The sequence below is a fragment of the Syngnathus scovelli genome, chromosome 12, assembly GCF_024217435.2.
Source record: "Syngnathus scovelli strain Florida chromosome 12, RoL_Ssco_1.2, whole genome shotgun sequence".
Classification (NCBI taxonomy): Eukaryota; Metazoa; Chordata; class Actinopteri; order Syngnathiformes; family Syngnathidae; genus Syngnathus; species Syngnathus scovelli.
Window position 1 is genome coordinate 1939434 of NC_090858.1, and position 15592 is coordinate 1955025.

At 42.5% G+C, this 15592-nt stretch overlaps 1 protein-coding gene and 1 long non-coding RNA gene across 3 annotated transcripts in view; one reads left to right on the forward strand and one right to left on the reverse strand.

Moving 5' to 3' along the window:
* The window catches only part of lnpk (lunapark, ER junction formation factor), a 42615-nt gene that overhangs the window by 14328 nt on the left and 12695 nt on the right, over positions 1-15592 (reverse strand). The window contains exon 19 of one of the 2 annotated variants that reach the window (XR_007485069.2): positions 15357-15485. The gene's annotated coding sequence lies outside the window, so the exon portion shown is untranslated. Of the gene's footprint in view, positions 1-15356; positions 15489-15592 lie in introns of both variants that reach the window. The other variant, XR_007485067.2, reaches the window with a different exon arrangement.
* LOC125978536 (uncharacterized) lies at positions 238-4160 on the forward strand. The gene is made up of 3 exons (XR_007485077.1): positions 238-289; positions 1554-1678; positions 3608-4160. It is a non-coding gene; the product is annotated as an uncharacterized lncRNA (long non-coding RNA).

Below are 15592 nucleotides of genomic sequence, written 5' to 3' on the forward strand. Positions count from 1 at the left end.
GTCATCATAAACACATAAAACGTATCAATGAATAAATGATCGAGGTGTTTAAAAAGTAGTTGCTAAAGACATTTTAGCTTAGCATATCAAAATCATGTGTTGGGTTTAAAACTAGTGAGGGAGGGGCTAATATGAAAATTAGAAATGAAAGAATCACAGATTTTATCTGCTTTGTTGGACATTAAGGAATCGCAGATCTGATCTGCTTTGTTGGACATTTTTACTGTAGCATGCAATCCAATACTTGTCTTACATTTATCATAAGCGGACACCCGCAGCGGCTAATAAGGTAGGCGGTAGAGAGCAGGCAAGTCGGCCGGCCGGGGTGCCCGGTCAGCGGCGGACGCGATGGCGAGAGGCTAATTGCGTCTCAATTATTCATATCAGCGCTCGGCTCTGTGGAGAATTCTGTCACAGCGGCGCGATATGTCTTCATCTAATTAGCAGCAGGAACAGGAACATGGAGCGGAAGAGGCAAACAGCAGGAGAGGAAAACAAAAATTAAGGAATTAAATAAAGAAGGCGTCGTGTAATAAAGTTAGGCGCAAGTTGGGAAGGCGTCACGAGGTTGCGTTCGGCCCTCCGGCTTCGGAAAGCGTCTTGTCGAGCATTTCCTGTGTCCTCAAAGCTTCCCGTGTTTGTGTGCACGCGCGACATTTCTATGTAGGCTACGTCTCGGGTGGCTCGCACAACTTCCTTATTTTTGCTGTGCGCTTCACAAAGAGCCACAGATGTGACATTAGATTTTTTTTTTTTTTTAATCCAAATTGAGGACACAATGGGGGGATAATTGTCACACCAAATCCTACTTGGGGTATATCGTAGCCGGTTTATTTTGATAGCCTACTTTAAAATTGTAATCATGGCTTAAAATCCAAATTTGAAACTCTGATCCAGGTTTGAAAGACTTGTTTGAAACCATAAACCAGTCTCGAAACTTGTTTAATATCCTAATGGCAAATTCAGAAAGGTCATTTTGGTCCATGGACTCGTCAAGCTCAGATTGTTTGTGTTCATTTCTAATAATTTGTCCAAGTTCAATAGTTTCACATTTTCCCAGTGTAAATAACGCATCGAAAATGCTCACCAGGAATTTCAAAAACATAACTTTGGCCTGGCGAGTCACTTTTTATTTTGTAAGTTAACAATACGCGCCCGAGAGCACACACACACACACACACACACACACACGCAAACACACAGAAAGAGAAAGAAATGCAATCAGAAAAGGTATTTGCTTTGTGTAATGGGGGCAAAGCAGAGTCAGACTGCATTCTCTCTCCTCCTCTACATTCTTCGATTTTCTTTAAACCATTTTATTGTTATTACTTTCTCCTTCGTGTCCAGACCGCTTCTCTCGTTTGTTCTTTGGCTTCTACGCGGTATCCGACAAACAATCTCATGCTAAACAACATTAGCCTGCGCAATCGCTTTTAAAGGAAACTTTTATCACATTTTTGATAATAATTTTGAAGTTCCAATGATTTGCATGCGGACGATAAGAAATCCAAACATGTCAGCCGTGTAATGAATTCTTTCTATGATTGCTCCAGATGCTTACAGATGTTACACCTTTTGAAACCCGAGTGCACGTCGGCCGCGTTTTGGTTGGCGCCGGAGATGAAAGTGCACGCAACACCTGCAGCTAGCGGGGTCACCGGGGAATACATGAAAGTAGGTCAGTCTTATTTATTTATTTATTGATTTATTTATTTATTTGGCGTTTGCTGTTTAAAAGCCAAAGTGAAACAGAGGGGGAAAAAAGAAAAAGATCCCGTGAAGCTTCTAACGGAAGGGAGAGAAAACAATTAGTGTCATTTAATTAACACCGCTACCTTAGTGTTTAAACCTCCAGGCCCTTGGGCCGCGGGAGACGGCGCTAATTAAAACGTATATCCTTCTTGGCGGCCTAATTAAAACATATAGCGGCCTTCAGTTGTCAGGAATAGCTAATTTTATCCTACATTGCTCTCTCCACTGTTGATTTGTGCTTAATGAGAACGTATTAGCTCCTGATGTCTTGGTGGGCTAATTAAAAAAAAAAAAAAGTTTTTAAAAAAGTTTTCAAAAAAAAAGAAAAATGCACTGTAGATTTTTATCTTCAAGCCTCTTCGGAATACAGCGGAAGCTATTGATGCCTTTTTTTTGAAAAATACGTTTTTCAATTGGTCACACCATCAATTAATAGATTATCGATATGAACTAGTGCTAAAAAGTAGCAAAATGACTTCCTCAACCGTTGCCACGGCAACCCCAAATTGCCACTGTGTTTGCGTGGGTGCAAACGTAAGCGCATAAACAATCCACGCTGCGTGTCACATACAATTGGATCAGGTGAAGCAGCATGTGGCTCATTGGCCATTTTGCATGCTTGTAATGTCATATATGACAAGACTATGGACACTAATCTCCCAGTGGCATCCTTAAAAAGATATAAGTGACACTCGTGGCTATTGTAAATGTGTTTGCGGGTGCAGCACAGTGCAGGCGATAGCAAGAAGAAGAAGAAACACCTTGAATTATTCAGTGAATTCCAACAGTCAACATCTCGGATGCTAATTCCTCAAGCGACCACCTCCCATTAATCATTTCTGTTTGTTTTTCCGGATGAGGAAATTCATATCCAGCGTATTCCCATTAAACGCCTAAGCATGTGTGATTATCTCCACTCCTGTCCCAATTGGCTGGAGGGCCTCTCCACTCTCTGCTCACCGCTCATCAGCTAATCACGCAACGTAAATCACCCGACGCTAGGCAGCCGTGCCCGAGACGGGCGGGGTGGGAGGGGGGGGAACCTGAATGGCACTGAAGAGATTCATTTTAACGTGTGGAATGTTAAGGTGTTTCTTTGATTCATTTTTTTTGAGGACGATAATTGGACACGACAGAGCAGATAAAAACAAATGGAAAAAAAATGACGACAACTTCTCAGCCATTCATTAACCACAAATAGAAATGAAGCCTTATCTGAGTCTCATTTGGAGAACAGAATGTATGCCTCTGTCGGATAAATACCACACTTACCACAAAAATGTCACATTCGGTTTAAAAAATGGATCCGTTTTCCAATTAATGATCTCGGCCAGTCAGTGGACAGAGTTTACAGGCCGCACTGACTCAGCATGTTCCACTTACGCTCAACTTTTAATTCAATTACAAAGCTAATCAAAAAGGGCCCTAAAAAAAAAAAGTATGGCATTAACGCGTTTTTCATCCGAGGCGACAACGTAGCCTTTTTGTGTAAAGGTCGAGCTGGCCGAGGGCGCTAATTAGCACGCGCGCTCTTCCCTAAAAACAGGCGGATGCTAACGAGAAGTCGGCAGGCAAACGTGAGCGACAGCGAGGTCTTTTTTTGATACGTACGAGCTGAACGTGTTATGGCTGCAAGACATAACGTCGCTCATAATAACTGCACGTTAATCATGTCATAAAAGCAGCACGCCTGGGCCATCCAGAACATGCGATCGTAGATTCATCCCACGTGTTTTATTTCCCCAAGCTGGAAATCCAACATCCACATGATTGTCATTCATCGAGCCGTCGTCTTTTTAATATCTGACTCTTGTTTGCATATGTAATGCCATCTAAGCTCATTGTGTCGTTTCAGATTAATTTCGGGAGGGTCCGAGATGCTGCTTGAATTAAAAGTGAAGCAGATAAAGAGGCAGGGAAACAAAGCAAACACAACACAGAGCGGAGAGGACGAGGAGGAGGAGGAGAGTATTATCACAAATGTGTTTAAAGCGCTTGCAGGCGCCACCATACAAGAAGAAAAATTAAAGACGGCCAACATGGCAAGGCATCAAAAGCAGCTTGTTTTTTGTTTTTGTTTTTTTCCGCACAAAGCTTGGACACACTCTGACTTTATTACAAAAATCTGATACTAAGAGAATAATTGCCCAGTTTCCTTTTGTTTTTGTGTTCACGGTTGATTGAAAGCAAGTCAATAGCTGCTAGCAGCACTTTAGCTGAGCAAAATCAAGCAAGAAATAATAAAATATTGCACTAATGTCATGTAGTGTACATTCTATTCGATAGTTATAAATATAATGACAGTGAATTATTTCATTAATTTAAAAATGCTTATCTTGAAATGTATTAATTAATTTACTACTTGTGTTTTTAATGATACAATGAATATTCTGTAGAACTGCATTATGACTTAACTTTCCAATGTAGTGTAATGGTTATTATTTATAATAATAAAATAAAATTATTGAAATAAGTTTTTTTGCCCTGGGTGAGGTTCAGAGCCTTAATCCGCTTTCACGGCATTTTCAGAGAAGACGCAAGAGAGATCCGAGTGTCATACATCAGGTTAAAAACAAGGTTAACGCTGAAGGAAAACATCCTTCTCCATGCGCCATTACGCGGCCTTGCTCAAGGAAACATGGCGGCCGATCAATTTGACACGTGTTGTGTGCGCGCGCCGTTGTGTTTACGTGCCGCCGTGTTACTGATTAACGACGCGACGGCGCTATTTTTAAACACGGCGAGCGGCGGAATGAGAAGCTGGGGATGTGACAAAAAAAAAAAATGAATGGACGTCACCGTAAACATGGCGGCTCATGATTTAGTAATGACGGCAAATTGAATCGGAAGGACGCGGAGAAGATTACGCTTGGAGGGGAGGAGCGTGTGTGTGCGTGAGTTCAGCCGATTTGCGCTAATGCGTTTAGAACCATTAGCCGGAAAAATCATCCATCACCGACAACCTATGCAAAATTAACATCGGGGCGTGGGCGAGTGTGTTGTGTGCTTTTATAGGTGTGTGTCCCCAGAAAGCATGTCTTGAAACCCTACCTCTTAGTTTGAAACCCTAATTCAAATCCCTACTGTGACACATCTTAGTTTGAAACCATACTTGAACTTTAACCCTAACTGGCCGTTTTAATACGCCATCCTATCCGTCCATTAAACAAAATGAGGTTCTTTTCTCCAGACTTTGTGTCTTTTTCCACAAACAAAGCCTTACTCAACAACATCATCACTTTTCTTTTGTGTTTGCTTGCTTTGTTGGTCTGCGGTGGCAACTGGTCGGGGAGGAAAAAGAAAATATTAGCTCCTAGCAGCCTTGCTAAGACAGCCATGAAAAGAGCAGCCGCAAAAAAGAATGTTTCGACTCCACTCAAATGCTAATGTGGCCTCACAGCACATATGTCTGAGTGCCTGTGTGTGTGTTATGTGTGTGTTTTTTCGCTGGCCTGTGATTGTAATTAGGGTTGCAAGATGTCCCCCTTTTCTTGTCAGGGTTAAAATGATTTGTCCATTGGCAAATGTGCTCATTTGCTGGCGTTGGAAGGCGTCCATCTGTGGATAATTAGACGCCTCGCATTCCCATCACGAGGAAAATCCTTGTGTAATAGGACGCAAGAAGAAACGCTAAAAGAGATTACTCACTTTGCCCGTTGCGTGAGTTTAATCTACCTTCTCTTCACGGTTTAACCTCATCGATCGGGTCATAGTTGGGGCAAATGGATTATTTGCGATGTTTCATGTTGAAAACAAAGTCAACATTTATGACATCATTACAAGATGTGAAAGTGTGAGCGCATCAAAAGGTAAAAGCTGGATGAGCAAAAGAGAAGAAGTCTTTTTGTGACATTTTAATGATTTGAAATCCAAACCGGGGGAGGGCTTGAAATGTTCAATTAAAAACCTATCCCAGGCTTGAAAGTCTTATTTCGAACCTTAATGTGACCAGCTAACCCAGAATTGAAAATGTCACGGCTTGAAATGCTACTTTAAAACCCTAAACGAGATTCAAAAGCCTAATTTGACACTAACCAAGGTTTACAACCGCAAATTGAAAGCGTGACTTAAAACGGTATTTTTCCAACGAAAAAACATCGCCCCCCGGTGGAGACATTTATCCAACTGTTGACCTTGCGCATGTGCGCCATCCCGCTGATAAGACTCATCTTTATTCAGATAAGCTCTCAAGCGCCACCAGGTGATTTCTCGCCACTCCAACCGGAATTGCGGCACCAGAAAAAACACGTCGCTGAAAAAGAGCCCTCATTACACCAACCTTGCGACAGAAAAAGAAAAAAGAAGAGAAAGAAAAAAGGGGGCCAAATGACTTCGTTTGACTTCCTGTGTGGAGTGAAGAGCTCTTGACTGGAGTGCGCGTACCTGCCTCGGCATGCTAATCTACTCGCGATACATTTTGTTATCTCCACCACAAACACGGCTCCATCCATTACTTTGGATTATTTTACATTTGCGTCATGTCTAATGGAGGCGCTTCATCATGTGCAAAGTTAGGAGAAAGACATTCCGCAAAGATGTCCTCCATCGTTAAAGGAGTCGAACGTGGTTATTGAATAAACTTGAACCCTGATGTACTTTTACGGTTCAATTTGATTCATTTGACATGAGACGGAAATAAAAATTTGGTTTTGGCTGATAAATCCGTTCGAGAAAGTCTGACTGAAACTGAATAGTACAGAATCCAAAGCAACATTTCGCATAGGAAATAAGGTAAATCCAATTAATCTGTTCCAGACACCGACAAATATGATCCCCCCCAGAAATCTTTACATACTTATATTGCTTGCTGACTATTGAACCTTTTAAAAACAACTTAAGAAACTGGCAAATGAACAGACAACTCACATTGTTTGTATAAAAATTGAGCTCCTGTACAAAAACCGGAACCAAATTTTGAAACTAGCATACACGCTAAATACTTATTACAACTGCTAGAAATTATTTTTACCCCAGCACAAATGGTTTAAAACATTTTTCAAAATGCTGTCCCTCTTTCTCTAAAACGTTAAGGGTTATGAACACATCTTGAAAAGCTCTCTACTTCATTAATTTAGTCGTGACAATCATTAAGTGGATATTCTTGGAACATACCAATTGTCTATGGAAAATGAAAAATGAAAGGTTAATGAAACGTGTCATTGTAGAGTAATATTAAAAAAAATGGCTGGCCTCTTAACCCTCATTTTAGCGTCCATGTAATTCAATCAATGAAACGCCTCCACACATCACACTCAAGGTAGTACGTTCGAAACTAGTAAACTTAGCCTCCACCGTTAAAATAAAGATCGCATTCCGTCTGTATTTTTGCTCATCACTGTATTGACTCAATTTGGCTCCTGAAAAATGAAGAAGGACAAACTAAAGTGTCACCACCCACTGATTTCTCGGCTGCCGCCACCCCCTCGACCTCTTCCGCCTCTCCAGATAATAAGGCTCCACACTGGGCTCATTACTTCCTCAAAGGAGGTCGGCGTGCAAACGCTCAGTTTGCCTTTGATTCCTGCCGGCGCAACAAGAGGAAGGAAAATAGGACGTTTGATTCTGCCCGTCTCGTCAATATTATCGTTCGAACTGACAGCCAAAAAAACTTACAGAACGAGTCGGAGACAAAATACAGAAATATCAGACGACCGGCACAAAGATATCATTTGAGGGTATAGTAATTGTATTGACGAAAGCAATTGAATATATGATAACTTTACAAGAAGCCAAACGACCAAAAACATTGGGACGAGCGAGCGGAACGCTGAGTGGTGTGAAGGGCAAGAGAGTAATGAAATGTCTGCGACGGGAAAACAAGACGTATGAGGTCCGGCCCGATAAATGAAGAAGATGTAGAAAGAGGAAGAGGACAAATTGAAACAGAGCAGAATGCTTTCCGATTGACCAGATCCAAACAGTGGTGGGAAGTAAAATCCAAATTTGTGATTGCTGAACTTTTTTCATTTCACTTTCGAACAAGTTACTCAAATTTCAGGGTGAAAGTGAGGCGATCGTTACGGCCGTCGTATGTCAAGAATGGTGAACGGCGAGTCAAACAGTATCCACGAGATGAGCATTTCCATCACGTCTTTTAAAACTATACTGGGGGGACGTCGTTAGAGGGGCCGGGCCGTTCCATCCCGAGCTATTATTGCACATGGGCGAGATTGATGGCACGGGGAGAGCTTCCGTCTTTTTCGTGGCATCTCTGCCTGCCTGCCTGCCTGCCTGCCTGCCGCTTCCAAATTACAGCTGAGGTAAAGCAAAGGCAATGGGGTCAGCGTGTAATCTGCTCCCGCGTAATCACGCTCATGAATAATAGAATGACGGCAGCGGCGGTGGCGGCGGCGGTCGGGTAATCATAATGCAAACGCGCTGATAGCTACTTGGATGGTGATCAATTACAAGCAGCAGACACCAAAGACACAACAAACGTTATTTTCCAAAGGTAAGTCACACATATGCAAGTGTCTCAAAAACTTACTGTGGCACAAAACTATTGAATTACAGTGATGTTTATTTGGACTCAAAAACATCCCTAAAACCTGCCAATCACGCTTTTGAAAGCTTATCCTTGTCAAAATGACCAGTGAAGGCCATCGTCGGTGCATTGCTCTATTTTTGTCGGTTATAAAAAGCTAATCATCAAGTGTAACAATCAGCAAAGTGCTTGAGGAGAAACACATCAAGTGTGACTGTCGAGCCTGCGCATGATGGAGCCTGTGAGGAAAAGTTCTCAAGGACGGCCTGAGCGCCAACAATCCTCCCTCCCTCCCACTCTCGATTGCTCTCAGAGAGAAAGAATTGCTCCAATAACCCAGAGCGCCATTAAGCAGAGGAAAAAAAAACAAGTAAAACACAACTAAACGTCTCCCCGGGGTGCCCTTTCTGCTCTTGATTTGTACAAAGCTGATGCGTCAAAGCCGAATCATACGGACGGACGGAGCAACAAGTGGGAGAAAAGAAAATGAGTCACTATGACGCAAACAAAAAAGTGTCCGCCATGACAGGAGAGTTAATTAAGAACTGATGCTACATCACGTAGATCCGCGGTGTCAAACTCAGGCCCCTCGGGTCAAATTTGGCCCACAGTGTAATTAGATTTGGCCCGCAAAGAAAAATTGGGCATCAACTTTGTGTCAATACTAAAAGTGCAAAAAAATAGAGATGTTGCTAGCATTTTTTTTTTTTATTACCATTCATCTTATAAAAGTTTTGACTCATCAGTTTGTTGTGTAGCCTGTACTGTATATAATATGAGACGTTCACGCCGAAGGACAAAGATGCGGCCCCATGACGAAATTGAGCTCGACACTCCTGATTGCAGATAGTCGGCCATTTTGGGTTGAAAATGTTTATCCATGTTTCAAGATTCAAGAATTTTTATTGGCCATGTTTGAGCGTGCCAGGAATTTGACTTGGGTACATCTCAGCCTCTGTTCAACATTTAGGTGACTAACAACACTCAGAACATGTGCGACAAATATTCTCAAACATCTCCTGATCTTAAACTTGGAACCATTTCCAAGCAATGGCGGAGCTAGACGGGCTGAGGACCACTGCCCCTTAGGTGCCAGTCACGAAAATCAATCCTAGGATTGGTTCCGCCATTTTTTGAAGGAGATAGATTGAGGTCATCCAAGGGAGTCAAAGGTAAGCAAGCAACTGGAAGGTGAAAGGAACTTGGCAAGGAGGAGCGGGTCTCTCCAGTTCAAAGTTGACGTGGAAATGAATACCATGAATACAAATCTCAAACGGTGATCAAGAAGTCAGACGTGCATGTTAATTAGGGCGGAATGGAGGGCACGGCGCACCACAATGCCGGCCGGCGTCACCACCGATGGCGTCCACCTCCGCGTCTCCAGACGTACGACGAGGAGAGGCTGGTAATTCAGCAGGTGAGAGTGGGGGCTAATGGAATCCCCAGCAGGAAATGAAGCCTTTGGAAAGCCAGCGACAGCATGAGTGACAGCTACATTAGAGCGGACGACGAGCCGAGCCGAGAGGCAAGAGGAGATGAAATGAGATGAGGGATGGACACGCAAGACAGATAGAAGAGAGAAGTAGACAGCAGGAGATAGATGCTTTCACCAACTTCTCAACTTTCAATCAAAATTCTATAGCCTTTCTGGTCACAATAGAAAGATATACGTCCCCATTCAAGAATCGGAAAACAAATCAATTGTCACTAAAATTAGCATTTTAAGATTTGATGCCAAACAACCTGTTGTGCTAGCACATGTTTCAAAGCCACCGGAAGGGAGGATTCCTTGTGATCCGTGACTGGGGGGAGGAAAAAAAAAAAAAAAAGTGATTCTCCGGTGTACACTATTACTGCGGTGACACGGTTGGCCTCCACCAGATGGAGGGAGCATGACAGTGGCTCGCGAGTCTGTTGTCGCCCTGATTGGGCTTTGATTTTTTGATCTCCACAACATGACAGCCAAAGCCAGGACATTGTAATTCCGCCTCTGAGAAAACACTGCTTTTGGAGAATAATGTGGTCGGATTAATCGTCATCCTCTAAAAGTGATGGATTTTATTTGTAGCTTTAACAGGATCGGCAAAGCCGGTGCAAAAAATAAATAATCCTGATGTTTATCACCTACTAGCAACTTAATCTTCATCAGACACATTGTATTCCATTCTAAACTGCATTTTTTTTAAAAAATATTTTAGGGGACATTTTATAAAAAAAAGATGTACCTGTTAATTTGGTATTGTTTTATTCTCCCTCGCCGATTTAAAATATAAACTAGCATTTTCTCATTCTGCTGCTTTCAGCCCAGAGACAAATTAGGAGAAGCGAGCCGACCAAATTGAACAAACTTGACCTGAATGCGCGAGAAAAAAAATCGGAATCCTCGTCACGTTCAGTTCGACACCACGAGAATCAGTCTTGATTCAAGCGGGATGTTTTATCACGCCGCATTTGTTTGCCGAGCAGAAGCTTCATGTGCATTGTAATCGTGTGCAGAAGGTAGAGCGGGTAACCTGACACCGCAGATGTGTCACTAAACAGTTTGGGTGTCAGGGGAGTCGGAAAAAATAAATGTTTGGAAAAGAGCAAGCACAAATTGAAGAGAATCTAGTGATAAAAATGGCCCAAATTTGAGGCGCACGCATACCGTATCAGTAATTGGGAAAGTATTGTATACAAGATCAAACGCAAAACATACACCACGAAAAAAATACTACTAACAAACGTAAATAATTACATAATAAATAAACATGGAAGGACAGATAGACAGACGTAGTATCTCGAAACCGTTGTGCTTGAGGAACTAAGTTGAACTGAAGGAAGGAGATATTTAGGCCATAGCCTTGTCTAATATAAAAAGTGCTTTGGCGCCATCTTGTGGCATTTGTAGGCAATCACAAATCTTTTGGAGACTTCAGTCCACCTCTCAAATAGCACTCATAAGCATTATCATCTTTGGAAAGGCAGACTTCTTTCTCTGAGTCACAATGCGCATTTCCTTCTGATATGACTTTGATGTTTGTTGTTTTCAATTACAGCCGTTGCCATTTTTCTATCTTGGGCTCGTCTAGAAACTCAACTTCCTCTTTGTGAAGATTACACACGTCGTCTGTTTGCCGTCTCCGCTGAGCTTATTCCAAACGTAAACATCGTTTTATCTGAGCTCGCCGCCGCCTCCCCCCCCCGTCTTGCTCACGCTTTGGTAAATACGACTGAGGTTAGACGAGCCGCCGTTGTTCTTCCTCACCTCGGGGTTGTCAAATTTTCACTTTTATTTTACTTTGTGCTTGTTCACCCCTCATGTTGAAAAGATCGTTTTTAGAAGGGTTTTTTTTTTTTTCCCCCCTCTTGTTCTTTGGTCACACGCTGCTCGGCTGACAGCTCGGGTCAAGCGAAGCGACCCGGCTCGCATCTCTAATGCCGATCGGGGAGAATTACGGTGAAATTATGCTTGCCGCGGGAGGATGGGGGGGGGGGGGGGGGATGGGAGGGGCGGAGGTGGAACACGCACATCAAACTCCTCAAGGTCGTTTAAGGCGTACCCCCACACTAAGTAGTTTGTTCGCCTTGTTTTCAGTTAGGCGGCGCACTCAAACTAAATAGGTGTACCGCCATCTAGTGGTTAATAGTGGAATTACACCCGAGCAGAACGAGGAAAGTAGTATTTTGAATCGCGAGCGTGTTTACGGGATGACTTAGGTCGAGGCGCCGCTGTATTTACTCCGTGCGCCTCGGCTTTCCTATAATGTAATATCGATCCAGGGCAGTTAGTGAAGCCATGACATTTGGACAGAGCTCAGCGACACGATATGTTGAACGTGAGCGGAGGCCTTGATGGGGTTATTGATCTAGCCGAGCCCGTCTTGTCTCTCACGCTGCCAAATCGTCATTTCTCAGCACCGCGCCGACCGAAATAGATCAACAAAGAGACATGCGAAGCCCCCCTGGGGAAAGACGTGACGAGGCGGCGAAGACGATCACAACGCATCCGTGTCACAAACCACTGCTTCCACAACTCGCTCGCTCGCTTTTTCCGGAGTATCTTCTTTAGCGCAGCTACTCCCCAGTCTGCCACCTTTTGTTTGCCTGTCATAACTGTCTGCTTTCATCACGTCGCATCACTGCCGCTTCCGAGTGTATGAAAGAAACAGTCAAGTCAAACATGTTTTAGAAAACACGGAGGCGCTGCTCCAGCCCAAATTGGCAACACCGTACCATGTTGCCGGAAGTGTTATGAATTCATTTTTTTCCACTATGAGAAGGTTAAAGGAGACATTCATTTATGATCACTTGTCCTCATTTGGTTTGTATGTCACTGGCACTGAAAATAAAAACTCATTCTTCACAAAAAAAAAAAAAATCTAATTTGAATTATTTTCCTCTCTTAGGGAAAACAATGGAATTATTCAAAACAAGGTCAGCTTGGAACCTTGGTACTAAGGTGGGGGGGGGGGGGGCATCTGGTACATGTCAAAGGGCTTTCAAAAAATTATTTTTTTACAAAGCCAAATAATTGTATGAAAACCACTGATCAACTTTCAGAATGTATTGCCTATGAAACAAGTGGAAAATACTGAAAAAAATTCCCAGAAAATTATAAAAACACCCAAAAGTCTGGCCTGGTAACTGGGATGGGGAGAGGGGGGGGGGGTTCAGTGCCCCCACAGGCCCCCTTCTAACTCTGTCAGTGCAAGGGAATGGTCAAAATCATGTATAACCGGCAAAATGGCCAACTATCTCCATGAAGGATCTTCTGACTAAAATAATATTTTTCTCCTCTACGTAAACAGGATAACCTTCAAAGAGCCACATGCTGCTTCACCACTCCAATATACTGTACGCAGTGTCTTCCTCAGTTTGAAGCTCTCACCCAAATGTTCATTTTAATCCATCGGGGAGGTGCACCTTGTGGATGTAGGTAAATTAAAAGGCTTAGCGGCGCAAGTAAATATAGAATCGTATAACCCAGAATCCTCATTAAAATATTCAAGGACGCTTATCATTAAGGGACGCGAGTAATCGTCTCCACACCTGGAGCGCCTCCAGGGGGACGTCTGTGTTGGGAATCGTCTCCGTCGGAGATTTTCCTTTTTGAGAGAGAGAAGCTCAAGCGTGAAGTAAAAAAAATAAATAAATAAGCTAGCTAAAGAAAATGACATATCATCACGTGGATGGAAAATGTGACAACTTTTCTTCTGCTTGTGACGTTCATAAAAAAAAAATTCAATCTGTGGGAATGTTCCAGAATGAGAGACATGCTGATATTATCTTGTCTTTACAAATGACTTGTGAGGACAAGAAAGGACAACACAAAGCTGCATTTAGGTCTTAAGAAGATGACATGATGATTTATGTTGTTGCCGGGAAGGACGCAGCAACATGAAAACATTGCGAGGAGCTTTGAGGTTTTAGGGCGGTACATTGCTGTGCCCTCAAGTCTTGAAACCCAAACCTTTTTTTTGAAAACATAACCTAGGAATCCACCAATAAAAAAACAAGGCTCACAATAAATAATGAAAGAAGCACCCTCTGGTAATTGTACTTGGAAACAGAATTGTATCATTGTGTTCATATCATTCACTAATAATTTACTCGGCACATCTTCACCAAATGTGCAAAAATACTGTACTTAAAAGCTCTTTTTTTTTCCCCGCCAATTGCTCTTAGTGGAATCCGTTTTTCATCATCTTTTCATCTGCCTCAGCGCTCTCACATTTGAGTCATAATTACAAGAATCTGCATTTTGTGTGTAATCTAATTTCATGTACACGGCAGGAGGTTTCTTCCTCCTGTCAACAACGAGGGAATTAAACCCTCGTGATGCGCTAAAGCGCTTTTCAAAATCGAATGTTGTCTAAGTCAGAGGACATCATCTGTGTCTGATTATCTTCCTGCTTCCAATCAGCCAGCAGGCGCGTTCCATTAGGCGTGTTTGTCCCATAAAAGGCAGAAGTTTACGACAAGTGTCAAATCTCGAGAATTTCGTTTGGGTTCTCGGGTCTTCCCGCAATTTGGCAAGCCTATTTTGACACTCAAGTCAAACCTAAGCCATTCTGTCTTGAGCAAGGCAAGCAAAAAAAATCAAGTCCTCATCTTTGCTTTGTACACTCGGAAGCTTTGTTGCGTCACACACACACACACACATCATAATGAAAGTTCCCCTGTCAGCAGAGGAAAGTTAAAATGAACTTCTAGCAGATATGCATCTGCCGTGTCAGAGGGGGCCGCCGCCGCCAAGGAACAAAATGGACTGATATTATCAGCAATATATTACAGATGTATTGAAGGACTAGGAGGAAATATTCTAAGTCACAATGGGGAGAATTAAAATATGCGTTGGGGTATAATCGGTGCGGATATTACAAGTTGGGTGACTCTTGGGGGACTCGAGAAAGGGGATGCGCGGTGTTTGTATTTTAGGAGTGCGATGAAAGAGATGTAAAAGGTGTGTTTGGTTACAAAATACACACTCAAAGGGTGTTGCTAGTGGTGGGCAGTGATGGTGGTCCTACTATGGGGTGGCGTGATTTGGTTAAGTCGCCAGTGACGTCTCAAGATTGGTTGTACGGTGTGCTTTTACAGTGCTGCACTGACACCTAGTGGCAGTAGTTGGAATGTCAGGAGTTTGCGTTCAAACTTGTTGGAAAATCAAATCAACCCTTCAGTTTGTTTTCAAAATGTACAGGTTTTAAACACTAAATAAATGACTTTAAATAAATATTAAATATATTTAAATATTTTCTACTTTATGCTGAAATTAGGCTTTTTAAAGAGGGTCACTGCATCTTCAATTAAAATGTAAAGTCTTGCAGGAAAAGCCACAATTGACATATTTAAAGAACTGAAGTTGAAAATGGCAAAAAATCCACACACTTTGAATTCATATTTGCATTTGGACTAAAATAATTCCCAAAAAGTAAGTGAGGTGAAGATAAATGGCCAGCATGCATTTTCATCATTTCCACAATTAAGTATCAATCCATCTGTCATCTACCCAGTGAGATGAGCCAAATGTTATTTTTAAACGCAGCACATATGGTACGCAAGCAAAGCGGTGACTGGGTGGAACTATTCCGTTGTTCACTTTTCTGACAGTGTGCGGATGAGTGTGTACACATGCCTTGCATTCCTGCAGTGAGAGCCTTCAGCTGTCCTCCTGTCTGCCTCCGTGTCTGTCTGTTATCCATCACATCATCTGTCTGTGTTGTGTTGTGTTGTGTTGCCCAGTCTGTTGTCCGCATGATGCGTGCTGCTAAAACACACACAACAGAATGATGACATCACACTTGCACTGTAAATAGTCACATTGTTGAATTGAACATTCCACCGCTTGTTTGCAATATTTTGAAATCTTGA